The sequence below is a fragment of the Lithobates pipiens genome, unplaced genomic scaffold (assembly GCF_037356315.1).
Source record: "Lithobates pipiens isolate NorthernLeopardFrog02 unplaced genomic scaffold, aLitPip1_a1.2 Scaffold_18, whole genome shotgun sequence".
Taxonomy (NCBI): domain Eukaryota; kingdom Metazoa; phylum Chordata; class Amphibia; order Anura; family Ranidae; genus Lithobates; species Lithobates pipiens.
In genome coordinates this window covers 474,095,668-474,109,573 of record NW_027507758.1, presented here as the reverse complement: position 1 = coordinate 474,109,573, position 13,906 = coordinate 474,095,668, and positions in this window count along the sequence as shown.

Here is a 13,906-nt window from a genome sequence, read left to right as displayed (position 1 = left end):
CTCTCCATTTTTAGGTCCAGGATTTCGCTCCTCTCTCCCTTCTGGGTCCAGGATTTCTCTCTTCTCTCCATTTTTAGGTCCAGGATTTCTCTTCTCTGTCCAGGATTTCGCTCTTCTCTCCCTTTTAGGTCCCGGATTTCTCTCTTCTCTCCCTTTTTTAGGTCCAGGATTTCTCTCTTCTCTCCGTTTTTAGGTCCAGGGTTTCTCTTTTAGGTCCAGGATTTCTCTCTTCTCTCATTTTTAGGTCCAGGATTTCTCTCTTCTCTCCATTTTTAGGTCCAGGATTTCTCTTCTCGGTCCCGGATTTCTCTCTTCTCTCCCTTTTTTAGGTCCAGGATTTCTCTCTTCTCTCCCTTTTTAGGTCCAGGATTTCTCTCTTCTCTCCCTTTTAGGTCAAGGATTTCTCTCTTCTCTCCCTTTTTAGGTCAAGGATTTCTCTCTTCTCTCCCTTTTTAGGTCCAGGATTTCTCTCTTCTCTCCTTTTTTAGGTCCAGGATTTCTCTCTTCTCTCCCTTTTAGGTCTGGCATTTCTCTCTTCTTTCCATTTTTAGGTCCAGGATTTCTCTTTTCGGTCCAGGATTTCGCATTTCTCTCCCTTTTTAGGTATGGGTTTTTTCTTTTCTCTCCCTTTTAGGCTAAGGATTTCTCTCTTCTCTCCTTTTTGGTCACTGATTTCTCTCTTCTCTCCCTTTTTAGGTCCAGGACTTCTCTCTTCTCTCCCTTTTAGGTCAAGGATTTCTCTCTACTCTCCCTTTTTAGGTCAAGGATTTCTCTCTTCTCTCCCTTTTTTAGGTCCAGGATTTCTCTCTTCTCTCCCTTTTTAGGTCCAGGATTTCTCTCTTCCCTCCCTTCTAGGTCCAGGATTTCTCTCTTCTCTCCCTTTTTAGGTCAAGGATTTCTCTCTACTCTCCCTTTTTAGGTCAAGGATTTCTCTCTTCTCTCCCTTTTTTAGGTCCAGGATTTCTCTCTTCTCTCCCTTTTTAGGTCCAGGATTTCTCTCTTCTCTCCCTTCTAGGTCCAGGATTTCTCTCTTCTCTCCCTTTTTAGGTCAAGGATTTCTCTCTACTCTCCCTTTTTTAGGTCCAGGATTTCTCTCTTCTCTCCCTTTTTAGGTCCAGGATTTCTCTCTTCTCTCCCTTTTAGGTCAAGGATTTCTCTCTTCTCTCCCTTTTTAGGTCAAGGATTTCTCTCTTCTCTCCCTTTTTAGGTCCAGAATTTCTCTCTTCTCTCATTTTTAGGTCCGGGATTTCTCTCTTCTCTCCATTTTAGGTCTGGGATTTCTCTCTTCTTTCCCCTTTTTAGGTCCAGGATTTCTCTCTTCTCTCATTTTTAGGTCCAGGATTTCTCTCTTCTCTCCATTTTAGGTCCAGGATTTCTCTCTTCTCTCCCTTTTTAGGTCCAGGATTTCTCTCTTCTCTTCCTTCTAGGTCCAGGATTTCTCTCTTCTCTCCATTTTTAGGTCCAGCATTTCTCTTCTCGGTCCAGGATTTCTCTCTTCTCTCCCTTTTAGGTCTGGGATTTCTCTCTTCTTTCCATTTTTAGGTCCAGGATTTCTCTTTTCGGTCCAGGATTTCGCATTTCTCTGCCTTTTTAGGTATGGGTTTTTTCTTTTCTCTCCCTTTTAGGCTAAGGATTTCTCTCTTCTCTCCTTTTTGGTCACTAATTTCTCTCTTCTCTCCCTTTTTAGGTCCAGGACTTCTCTCTTGTCTCCCTTTTTAGGTCCAGGATTTCTCTTTTCGGTCCAGGATTTCGCATTTCTCTCCCTTTTTAGGTATGGGTTTTTTCTTTTCTCTCCCTTTTAGGCTAAGGATTTCGCTCTTCTCTCCCTTTTTGGTCACTAATTTCTCTCTTGTCTCCCTTTTTAGGTCCAGGATTTCTCTCTTCTCTCCATTGTTAGGTCCAGCATTTCTCTTTTCGGTCCAGGATTTCGCTCTTCTCTCCCTTTTAGGTCCCGGATTTCTCTCTTCTCTCCCTTTTAGGTCTGGGATTTCTCTCTTCTTTTCATTTTTAGGTCCAGGATTTCTCTTTTCGGTCCAGGATTTCGCATTTCTCTCCCTTTTTAGGTATGGGTTTTTTCTTTTCTCTCCCTTTTAGGCTAAGGATTTCTCTCTTCTCTCCTTTTTGGTCACTAATTTCTCTCTTCTCTCCCTTTTTAGGTCCAGGACTTCTCTCTTGTCTCCCTTTTTAGGTCCAGGATTTCTCTCTTCTCTCATTTTTAGGTCAAGGATTTCTCTCTTCTCTCATTTTTAGGTCAAGGATTTCTCTCTTCTCTCCCTTTTTAGGTCAAGGATTTCTCTCTTCTTTTCATTTTTAGGTCCAGGATTTCTCTTTTCGGTCCAGGATTTCGCATTTCTCTCCCTTTTTAGGTATGGGTTTTTTCTTTTCTCTCCCTTTTAGGCTAAGGATTTCTCTCTTCTCTCCTTTTTGGTCACTAATTTCTCTCTTCTCTCCCTTTTTAGGTCCAGGACTTCTCTCTTGTCTCCCTTTTTAGGTCCAGGATTTTTCTCTTCTCTCCCTTTTAGATCAAGGATGTATCTCTTCTCTCCCTTTTTAGGTGAAGGATTTCTCTCTTCTCTCCCTTTTTAGGTCCAGGGTTTCTCTTTTAGGTCCAGGATTTCTCTCTTCTCTCCATTTTAGGTCCAGGATTTCTCTCTCCTCTCCCTTTTTAGGTCCAGGATTTCTCTCTTCTGTCCCTTTTTAGGTCCAGGATTTCTCTCTTCTCTCCCTTTTTAGGTCCAGGGTTTCTCTCTTCTCTCCATTTTTAGGTCCAGGATTTCTCTTCTCGGTCCAGGATTTCGCTCTTCTCTCCCTTTTAGGTCCCGGATTTCTCTGTTCTCTCCCTTTTTTAGGTCCAGGATTTCTCTCTTCTCTCCCTTTTTAGGTCCAGGGTTTCTCTTTTCGGTCCAGGATTTCTCTCTTCTCTCCATTTTTTTTTCTAGGATTTCGCTCCTCTCTCCCTTCTAGGTCCAGGATTTCTCTCTTCTCTCCATTTTTAGGTCCAGGATTTCTCTTCTCGGTCCAGGATTTCGCTCTTCTCTCCCTTTTAGGTCCCGGATTTCTCTCTTCTCTCCCTTTTTTTAGGTCCAGGATTTCTCTCTTCTCTCCGTTTTTAGGTCCAGGGTTTCTCTTTTAGGTCCAGGATTTCTCTCTTCTCTCATTTTTAGGTCCAGGATTTCTCTCTTCTCTCCCTTCTAGGTCCAGGATTTTTCTCTTCTCTCCATTTTTAGGTCCAGCATTTCTCTTCTCGGTCCAGGATTTCGCTCTTCTCTCCCTTTTAGGTCCCGGATTTCTCTCTTCTCTCCCTTTTAGGTCTGGGATTTCTCTCTTCTTTTCATTTTTAGGTCCAGGATTTCTCTTTTCGGTCCAGGATTTCGCCTTTCTCTCCCTTTTTAGGTATGGGTTTTTTCTTTTCTCTCCCTTTTAGGCTAAGGATTTCTCTCTTCTCTCCCTTTTTGGTCACTAATTTCTCTCTTCTCTCCCTTTTTAGGTCCAGGACTTCTCTCGTGTCTCCTTTTTTAGGTCCAGGATTTCTCTCTTCTCTCATTTTTAGGTCCAGGATTTCTCTCTTCTCTCCCTTTTAGGTCAAGGATTTCTTTCTTCTCTCCCTTTTTAGGTCCAGGATTTCTCTCTTCTCTCCCTTTTTAGGTCCAGGGTTTCTCTTTTAGGTCCAGGATTTCTCTCTTCTCTCCATTTTTAGGTCCAGGATTTCGCTCCTCTCTCCCTTCTGGGTCCAGGATTTCTCTCTTCTCTCCATTTTTAGGTCCAGGATTTCTCTTCTCTGTCCAGGATTTCGCTCTTCTCTCCCTTTTAGGTCCCGGATTTCTCTCTTCTCTCCCTTTTTTAGGTCCAGGATTTCTCTCTTCTCTCCGTTTTTAGGTCCAGGGTTTCTCTTTTAGGTCCAGGATTTCTCTCTTCTCTCATTTTTAGGTCCAGGATTTCTCTCTTCTCTCCATTTTTAGGTCCAGGATTTCTCTTCTCGGTCCCGGATTTCTCTCTTCTCTCCCTTTTTTAGGTCCAGGATTTCTCTCTTCTCTCCCTTTTTAGGTCCAGGATTTCTCTCTTCTCTCCCTTTTAGGTCAAGGATTTCTCTCTTCTCTCCCTTTTTAGGTCAAGGATTTCTCTCTTCTCTCCCTTTTTAGGTCCAGGATTTCTCTCTTCTCTCCTTTTTTAGGTCCAGGATTTCTCTCTTCTCTCCCTTTTAGGTCTGGCATTTCTCTCTTCTTTCCATTTTTAGGTCCAGGATTTCTCTTTTCGGTCCAGGATTTCGCATTTCTCTCCCTTTTTAGGTATGGGTTTTTTCTTTTCTCTCCCTTTTAGGCTAAGGATTTCTCTCTTCTCTCCTTTTTGGTCACTGATTTCTCTCTTCTCTCCCTTTTTAGGTCCAGGACTTCTCTCTTCTCTCCCTTTTAGGTCAAGGATTTCTCTCTACTCTCCCTTTTTAGGTCAAGGATTTCTCTCTTCTCTCCCTTTTTTAGGTCCAGGATTTCTCTCTTCTCTCCCTTTTTAGGTCCAGGATTTCTCTCTTCCCTCCCTTCTAGGTCCAGGATTTCTCTCTTCTCTCCCTTTTTAGGTCAAGGATTTCTCTCTACTCTCCCTTTTTAGGTCAAGGATTTCTCTCTTCTCTCCCTTTTTTTAGGTCCAGGATTTCTCTCTTCTCTCCCTTTTTAGGTCCAGGATTTCTCTCTTCTCTCCCTTCTAGGTCCAGGATTTCTCTCTTCTCTCCCTTTTTAGGTCAAGGATTTCTCTCTACTCTCCCTTTTTAGGTCAAGGATTTCTCTCTTCTCTCCCTTTTTTAGGTCCAGGATTTCTCTCTTCTCTCCATTTTTAGGTCCAGGATTTCTCTCTACTCTCCCTTTTTAGGTCAAGGATTTCTCTCTTCTCTCCCTTTTTTAGGTCCAGGATTTCTCTCTTCTCTCCCTTTTTAGGTCCAGGATTTCTCTCTTCCCTCCCTTCTAGGTCCAGGATTTCTCTCTTCTCTCCCTTTTTAGGTTAAGGATTTCTCTCTACTCTCCCTTTTTAGGTCAAGGATTTCTCTCTTCTCTCCCTTTTTTAGGTCCAGGATTTCTCTCTTCTCTCCCTTTTTAGGTCCAGGATTTCTCTCTTCTCTCCCTTCTAGGTCCAGGATTTCTCTCTTCTCTCCCTTTTTAGGTCAAGGATTTCTCTCTACTCTCCCTTTTTAGGTCAAGGATTTCTCTCTTCTCTCCCTTTTTTAGGTCCAGGATTTCTCTCTTCTCTCCATTTTTAGGTCCAGGATTTCTCTCTACTCTCCCTTTTTAGGTCAAGGATTTCTCTCTTCTCTCCCTTTTTTAGGTCCAGGATTTCTCTCTTCTCTCCCTTTTTAGGTCCAGGATTTCTCTCTTCTCTCCCTTCTAGGTCCAGGATTTCTCTCTTCTCTCCCTTTTTAGGTCAAGGATTTCTCTCTACTCTCCCTTTTTAGGTCAAGGATTTCTCTCTTCTCTCCCTTTTTTAGGTCCAGGATTTCTCTCTTCTCTCCCTTTTTTAGGTCCAGGATTTCTCTCTTCTCTCCCTTTTAGGTCTGGGATTTCTCTCTTCTTTCCATTTTTAGGTCCAGGATTTCTCTTTTCGGTCCAGGATTTCGCATTTCTCTCCCTTTTTAGGTATGGGTTTTTTCTTTTCTCTCCCTTTTAGGCTAAGGATTTCTCTCTTCTCTCCCTTTTTGTTCACTAATTTCTCTCTTCTCTCCCTTTTTAGGTCCAGGACTTCTCTCTTGTCTCCCTTTTTAGGTCCAGGATTTCTCTCTTCTCTCATTTTTAGGTCCAGGATTTCTCTCTTCTCTCCATTTTAGGTCCAGGATTTCTCTCTTCTCTCCCTTTTTAGGTCCAGGATTTCTCTCTTCTCTTCCTTCTAGGTCCAGGATTTCTCTCTTCTCTCCATTTTTAGGTCCAGCATTTCTCTTCTCGGTCCAGGATTTCTCTCTTCTCTCCCTTTTAGGTCTGGGATTTCTCTCTTCTTTCCATTTTTAGGTCCAGGATTTCTCTTTTCGGTCCAGGATTTCGCATTTCTCTGCCTTTTTAGGTATGGGTTTTTTCTTTTCTCTCCCTTTTAGGCTAAGGATTTCTCTCTTCTCTCCTTTTTGGTCACTAATTTCTCTCTTCTCTCCCTTTTTAGGTCCAGGACTTCTCTCTTGTCTCCCTTTTTAGGTCCAGGATTTCTCTCTTCTCTCCCTTTTAGGTCAAGGATTTCTTTCTTCTCTCCCTTTTTAGGTCAAGGATTTCTCTCTTCTCTCCCTTTTTAGGTCCAGGATTTCTCTCTTCTCTCCCTTTTTAGGTCCAGGATTTCTCTCTTCTCTCCCTTCTAGGTCCAGGATTTCTCTCTTCCCTCCATTTTTAGGTCCAGGATTTCTCTTCTCGGTCCAGGATTTCGCTCTTCTCTTCCTTTAAGGTTCCGAATTTCTCTCTTCTCTCCCTTTTAGGTCCAGGATTTCTCTCTTCTCTCCCTTTTAGGTCCAGGATTTCTCTTTTCGGTCCAGGATTACGCATTTCTCTCCCTTTTTAGGTATGGGTTTTTTCTTTTCTCTCCCTTTTAGGCTAAGGATTTCTCTCTTCTCTCCTTTTTTGGTCACTAATTTCTCTCTTCTCTCCCTTTTTAGGTCCAGGACTTCTCTCTTGTCTCCCTTTTTAGGTCCAGGATTTCTCTCTTCTCTCCATTTTTAGGTCCAGGGTTTCTCTTTTAGGTCCAGGATTTCTCTCTTCTCTCCATTTTTAGGTCCAGGATTTCTCTCTTCTCTCCATTTTAGGTCCCGGATTTCTCTCTTCTCTCCCTTTTTAAGTCCAGGATTTCTCTCTTCTCTCCCTTTTAGGTCAAGGATTTCTCTCTTCTCTCCCTTTTTAGGTCAAGGATTTCTCTCTTTTCTCCCTTTTTTAGGTCCAGGATTTCTCTCTTCTCTCCCTTTTTAGGTCCAGGATTTCTCTCTTCTCTCCCTTCTAGGTCCAGGATTTCTCTCTTCTCTCCATTTTTAGGTCCAGGATTTCTCTTCTCGGTCCAGGATTTCGCTCTTCTCTCCCTTTTAGGTCCCGAATTTCTCTCTTCTCTCCCTTTTAGGTCCAGGATTTCTCTCTTCTCTCCCTTTTAGGTCTGGGATTTCTCTCTTCTTTCCATTTTTAGGTCCAGGATTTCTCTTTTCGGTCCAGGATTTCGCATTTCTCTCCCTTTTAGGTACGGGTTTTTTCTTTTCTCTCCCTTTTAGGCTAAGGATTTCTCTCTTCTCTCCCTTTTTGGTCACTAATTTCTCTCTTCTCTCCCTTTTTAGGTCCAGGACTTCTCTCTTGTCTCCCTTTTTAGGTCCAGGATTTCTCTCTTCTCTCATTTTTAGGTCCAGGATTTCTCTCTTCTCTCCCTTTTTTAGGTCCAGGATTTCTCTCTTCTCTCCCTTTTTAGGTCCAGGATTTCTCTCTTCTCTCCCTTTTTTAGGTCCAGGATTTCTCTCTTCTCTCCCTTTTTAGGTCCAGGATTTCTCTCTTCTCTCCCTTTTAGGTCTGGGATTTCTCTCTTCTTTCCATTTTTAGGTCCAGGATTTCTCTTTTCGGTCCAGGATTTCGCATTTCTCTCCCTTTTTAGGTATGGGTTTTTTCTTTTCTCTCCCTTTTAGGCTAAGGATTTCTCTCTTCTCTCCTTTTTGGTCACTGATTTCTCTCTTCTCTCCCTTTTTAGGTCCAGCACTTCTCTCTTCTCTCCCTTTTAGGTCAAGGATTTCTCTCTACTCTCCCTTTTTAGGTCAAGGATTTCTCTCTTCTCTCCCTTTTTTAGGTCCAGGAATTCTCTCTTCTCTCCCTTTTTAGGTCCAGGATTTCTCTCTTCTCTCCCTTCTAGGTCCAGGATTTCTCTCTTCTCTCCCTTTTTAGGTCAAGGATTTCTCTCTACTCTCCCTTTTTAGGTCAAGGATTTCTCTCTTCTCTCCCTTTTTTAGGTCCAGGATTTCTCTCTTCTCTCCATTTTTAGGTCCAGGATTTCTCTTCTCGGTCCAGGACTTCGCTCTTCTCTCCCTTTTAGGTCCCGAATTTCTCTCTTCTCTCCCTTTTAGGTCCAGGATTTCTCTCTTCTCTCCGTTTTAGGTCCAGGATTTCTCTCTTCTCTCCCTTTTAGGTCTGGGATTTCTCTCTTCTTTCCATTTTTAGGTCCAGGATTTCTCTTTTCGGTCCAGGATTTCGCATTTCACTCCCTTTTTAGGTATGGGTTTTTTCTTTTCTCTCCCTTTTAGGCTAAGGATTCTCTCTTCTCTCCCTTTTTGTTCACTAATTTCTCTCTTCTCTCCCTTTTTAGGTCCAGGACTTCTCTCTTGTCTCCCTTTTTAGGTCCAGAATTTCTCTCTTCTCTCATTTTTAGGTCCAGGATTTCTCTCTTCTCTCCATTTTAGGTCTGGGATTTCTCTCTTCTTTCCCCTTTTTAGGTCCAGGATTTCTCTCTTCTCTCATTTTTAGGTCCAGGATTTCGCTCTTCTCTCCATTGTTAGGTCCAGGATTTCTCTTCTCGGTCCAGGATTTCGCTCTTCTCTCCCTTTTAGGTCCCGGATTTCTCTCTTCTCTCCCTTTTTTAGGTCCAGGATTTCTCTCTTCTCTCCGTTTTTAGGTCCAGGGTTTCTCTTTTAGGCCCAGGATTTCTCTCTTCTCTCATTTTTAGGTCCAGGATTTCTCTCTTCTCTCCATTTTTAGGTCCAGGATTTCTCTTCTCGGTCCAGGATTTCGCTCTTCTCTCCCTTTTAGGTCCCGGATTTCTCTCTTCTCTCCCTTTTTTAGGTCCAGGATTTCTCTCTTCTCTCCCTTTTTAGGTCCACGATTTTTCTCTTCTCTCCCTTTTAGATCAAGGATTTATCTCTTCTCTCCCTTTTTAGGTCCAGGATTTCTCTCTTCTCTCCCTTTTTAGGTCCAGGGTTTCTCTTTTAGGTCCAGGATTTCTCTCTTCTCTCCATTTTAGGTCCAGGATTTCTCTCTTCTCTCCCTTTTTAGGTCCAGGATTTCTCTCTTCTGTCCCTTTTTAGGTCCAGGATTTCTCTTCTCGGTCCAGGATTTCGCTCTTCTCTTCCTTTTAGGTTTCAAATTTCTCTCTTCTCTCCCTTTTAGGTCCCGGATTTCTCTGTTCTCTCCCTTTTTTAGGTCCAGGATTTCTCTCTTCTCTCCCTTTTTAGGTCCAGGGTTTCTCTTTTCGGTCCAGGATTTCTCTCTTCTCTCCATTTTTAGGTCCAGGATTTCGCTCCTCTCTCCCTTCTAGGTCCAGGATTTCTCTCTTCTCTCCATTTTTAGGTCCAGGATTTCTCTTCTCGGTCCAGGATTTTGCTCTTCTCTCCCTTTTAGGTCCCGGATTTCTCTCTTCTCTCCCTTTTTTTAGGTCCAGGATTTCTCTCTTCTCTCCGTTTTTAGGTCCAGGGTTTCTCTTTTAGGTCCAGGATTTCTCTCTTCTCTCCCTTCTAGGTCCAGGATTTTTCTCTTCTCTCCATTTTTAGGTCCAGCATTTCTCTTCTCGGTCCAGGATTTCTCTTCTTGGTCCAGGATTTCGCTCTTCTCTTCCTTTTAGGTTCCGAATTTCTCTCTTCTCTCCCTTTTAGGTCCAGGATTTCTCTCTTCTCTCCCTTTTAGGTCCAGGATTTCTCTCTTCTCTCCCTTTTAGGTCTGGGATTTCTCTCTTCTTTCCATTTTTAGGTCCAAGATTTCTCTTTTCGGTCCAGGATTTCGCATTTCTCTCCCTTTTTAGGTATGGGTTTTTCTTTTCTCTCCCTTTTAGGCTAAGGATTTCTCTCTTCTCTCCCTTTTTGGTCACTAATTTCTCTCTTCTCTCCATTTTTAGGTCCAGGATTTCGCTCCTCTCTCCCTTCTAGGTCCAGGATTTCTCTCTTCTCTCCATTTTTAGGTCCAGGATTTCTCTTCTCGGTCCAGGATTTCGCTCTTCTCTCCCTTTTAGGTCCCGGATTTCTCTCTTCTCTCCCTTTTTTTAGGTCCAGGATTTCTCTCTTCTCTCCGTTTTTAGGTCCAGGGTTTCTCTTTTAGGTCCAGGATTTCTCTCTTCTCTCATTTTTAGGTCCAGGATTTCTCTCTTCTCTCCCTTCTAGGTCCAGGATTTTTCTCTTCTCTCCATTTTTAGGTCCAGCATTTCTCTTCTCGGTCCAGGATTTCGCTCTTCTCTCCCTTTTAGGTCCCGGATTTCTCTCTTCTCTCCCTTTTAGGTCTGGGATTTCTCTCTTCTTTTCATTTTTAGGTCCAGGATTTCTCTTTTCGGTCCAGGATTTCGCCTTTCTCTCCCTTTTTAGGTATGGGTTTTTTCTTTTCTCTCCCTTTTAGGCTAAGGATTTCTCTCTTCTCTCCTTTTTGGTCACTAATTTCTCTCTTCTCTCCCTTTTTAGGTCCAGGACTTCTCTCTTCTCTCCCTTTTTAGGTCCAGGATTTCTCTTTTCGGTCCAGGATTTCGCATTTCTCTCCCTTTTTAGGTATGGGTTTTTTCTTTTCTCTCCCTTTTAGGCTAAGGATTTCGCTCTTCTCTCCCTTTTTGGTCACTAATTTCTCTCTTCTCTCCCTTTTTAGGTCCAGGACTTCTCTCTTGTCTCCCTTTTTAGGTCCAGAATTTCTCTCTTCTCTCATTTTTAGGTCCAGGATTTCTGTCTTCTCTCCATTTTAGGTCTGGGATTTCTCTCTTCTTTCCACTTTTTAGGTCCAGGATTTCTCTTTTCAGTCCAGGATTTCGCATTTCTCTCCCTTTTAGGTACGGGTTTTTTCTTTTCTCTCCCTTTTAGGCTAAGGATTTCTCTCTTCTCTCCCTTTTTGGTCACTAATTTCTCTCTTCTCTCCCTTTTTAGGTCCAGGACTTCTCTCTTGTCTACCTTTTTAGGTCCAGGATTTCTCTCTTCTCTCATTTTTAGGTCCAGGATTTCTCTCTTCTCTCCCTTTTAGGTCAAGGATTTCTTTCTTCTCTCCCTTTTTAGGTCCAGGATTTCTCTCTTCTCTCCATTTTTAGGTCCAGGATTTCGCTCCTCTCTCCCTTCTGGGTCCAGGATTTCTCTCTTCTCTCCATTTTTAGGTCCAGGATTTCTCTTCTCTGTCCAGGATTTCGCTCTTCTCTCCCTTTTAGGTCCCGGATTTCTCTCTTCTCTCCCTTTTTTAGGTCCAGGATTTCTCTCTTCTCTCCGTTTTTAGGTCCAGGGTTTCTCTTTTAGGTCCAGGATTTCTCTCTTCTCTCATTTTTAGGTCCAGGATTTCTCTCTTCTCTCCCTTTTTAGGTCCAGGATTTCTCTTCTCGGTCCCGGATTTCTCTCTTCTCTCCCTTTTTTAGGTCCAGGATTTCTCTCTTCTCTCCCTTTTTAGGTCCAGGATTTCTCTCTTCTCTCCCTTTTAGGTCAAGGATTTCTCTCTTCTCTCCCTTTTTAGGTCAAGGATTTCTCTCTTCTCTCCCTTTTTAGGTCCAGGATTTCTCTCTTCTCTCCCTTTTTAGGTCCAGGATGTTGCTCTTCTCTCCCTTTTAGGTCTGGGATTTCTCTCTTCTTTCCATTTTTAGGTCCAGGATTTCTCTTTTCGGTCCAGGATTTCGCATTTCTCTCCCTTTTTAGGTATGGGTTTTTTCTTTTCTCTCCCTTTTAGGCTAAGGATTTCTCTCTTCTCTCCTTTTTGGTCACTGATTTCTCTCTTCTCTCCCTTTTTAGGTCCAGGACTTCTCTCTTCTCTCCCTTTTAGGTCAAGGATTTCTCTCTACTCTCCCTTTTTAGGTCAAGGATTTCTCTCTTCTCTCCCTTTTTTAGGTCCAGGATTTCTCTCTTCTCTCCCTTTTTAGGTCCAGGATTTCTCTCTTCTCTCCCTTCTAGGTCCAGGATTTCTCTCTTCTCTCCATTTTTTAGGTCCAGGATTTCTCTCTTCTCTCCCTTTTTAGGTCCAGGATTTCTCTCTTCTCTCCCTTCTAGGTCCAGGATTTTTCTCTTCTCTCCATTGTTAGGTCCAGCATTTCTCTTCTCGGTCCAGGATTTCTCTTCTTGGTCCAGGATTTCGCTCTTCTCTTCCTTTTAGGTTCCGAATTTCTCTCTTCTCTCCCTTTTAGGTCCAGGATTTCTCTCTTCTCTCCCGTTTAGGTCTGGGATTTCTCTCTTCTTTCCATTTTTAGGTCCAAGATTTCTCTTTTCGGTACAGGATTTCGCATTTCTCTCCCTTTTTAGGTATGGGTTTTTCTTTTCTCTCCCTTTTAGGCTAAGGATTTTTCTCTTCTCTCCCTTTTTGGTCACTAATTTCTCTCTTGTCTCCCTTTTTAGGTCCAGGATTTCTCTCTTCTCTCCATTGTTAGGTCCAGGATTTCTCTTCTCGGTCCAGGATTTCGCTCTTCTCTCCCTTTTAGGTCCCGAATTTCTCTCTTCTCTCCCTTTTAGGTCCAGGATTTCTCTCTTCTCTCCCTTTTAGGTCTGGGATTTCTCTCTTCTTTCCATTTTTAGGTCCAGGATTTCTCTTTTCGGTCCAGGATTTCGTATTTCTCTCCCTTTTTAGGTACGGGTTTTTTCTTTTCTCTCCCTTTTAGGCTAAGGATTTCTCTCTTCTCTCCCTTTTTGGTCACTAATTTCTCTCTTCTCTCCCTTTTTAGGTCCAGGACTTCTCTCTTGTCTCCCTTTTTAGGTCCAGGATTTCTCTCTTCTCTCATTTTTAGGTCCAGGATTTCTCTCTTCTCTCCCTTTTTTAGGTCCAGGATTTCTCTCTTCTCTCCCTTTTTAGGTCCAGGATTTCTCTCTTCTCTCCCTTTTTTAGGTCCAGGATTTCTCTCTTCTCTCCCTTTTTAGGTCCAGGATTTCTCTCTTCTCTCCCTTTTTAGGTCCAGGATTTCTCTCTTCTCTCCCTTCTAGGTCCAGGATTTCTCTCTTCTCTCCATTCTTAGGTTCAGGATTTCTGTTCTCGGTCCAGGATTTCGCTCTTCTCTCCCTTTTAGGTCCCGGATTTCTCTCTTCTCTCCCTTTTTTAGGTCCAGGATTTCTCTCTTCTCTCCTTTTTAGGTCCAGGATTTCTCTCTTCTTTCCCTTTCTAGGTCCAGGATTTTTCTCTTCTCTCCCTTTTTAGGTCCAGGACTTCTCTCTTATCTCCCTTTGTAGGTTCAGGATTTCTCTCTTCTTTCCATTTTTAGGTCCAGGATTTCTCTTTTCAGTCCAGGATTTCGCATTTCTCTCCCTTTTAGGTACGGGTTTTTTCTTTTCTCTCCCTTTTAGGCTAAGGATTTCTCTCTTCTCTCCCTTTTTGGTCACTAATTTCTCTCTTCTCTCCCTTTTTAGGTCCAGGACTTCTCTCGTCTCCTTTTTTAGGTCCAGGATTTCTCTCTTCTCTCCCTTTTTAGGTCCAGGGTTTCTCTTTTAGGTCCAGGATTTCTCTCTTCTCTCCATTTTAGGTCCAGGATTTCTCTCTTCTCTCCCTTTTTAGGTCCAGGATTTCTCTCTTCTCTCCCTTTTTAGGTCCAGGGTTTCTCTTTTAGGTTGAGGATTTCTCTCTTCTCTCCATTTTTAGGTCCAGGATTTCGCTCCTCTCTCCCTTCTAGGTCCCAGGTTTTTTTTTTTTTTTATTGTTTATTTATAACAGGAGATGGGTCCACATAGACCAACAAGATACAAACATTCCACATGTCTAACAGAGAAGAAGGCAAAACAAGCGACACAACAACAAGTCTCTGCTAACATTAATATTAACATCAAAAACCGTTAAAACCAGTGTTGTGGAAGTCATCGGGTTATCACTGTCTCGTGGGCACACCTCCCAAGGTCTTTTTTTAATTGAGCAACTACTCGGATGTAACCCCCAGGAATGGTGGGGGGAGTAGATCGAGAGGAAGGAGAGAGAAAAAGAAAAAAGGAGGAAAGCAGCGGGAGAGCAGTAAGTATGTGGGAGGTAGCGGGAGAGGGGTGGGGGGTGAAGGGAAGGAAAAAAGGTGGGGAGCAGTGGGATACACG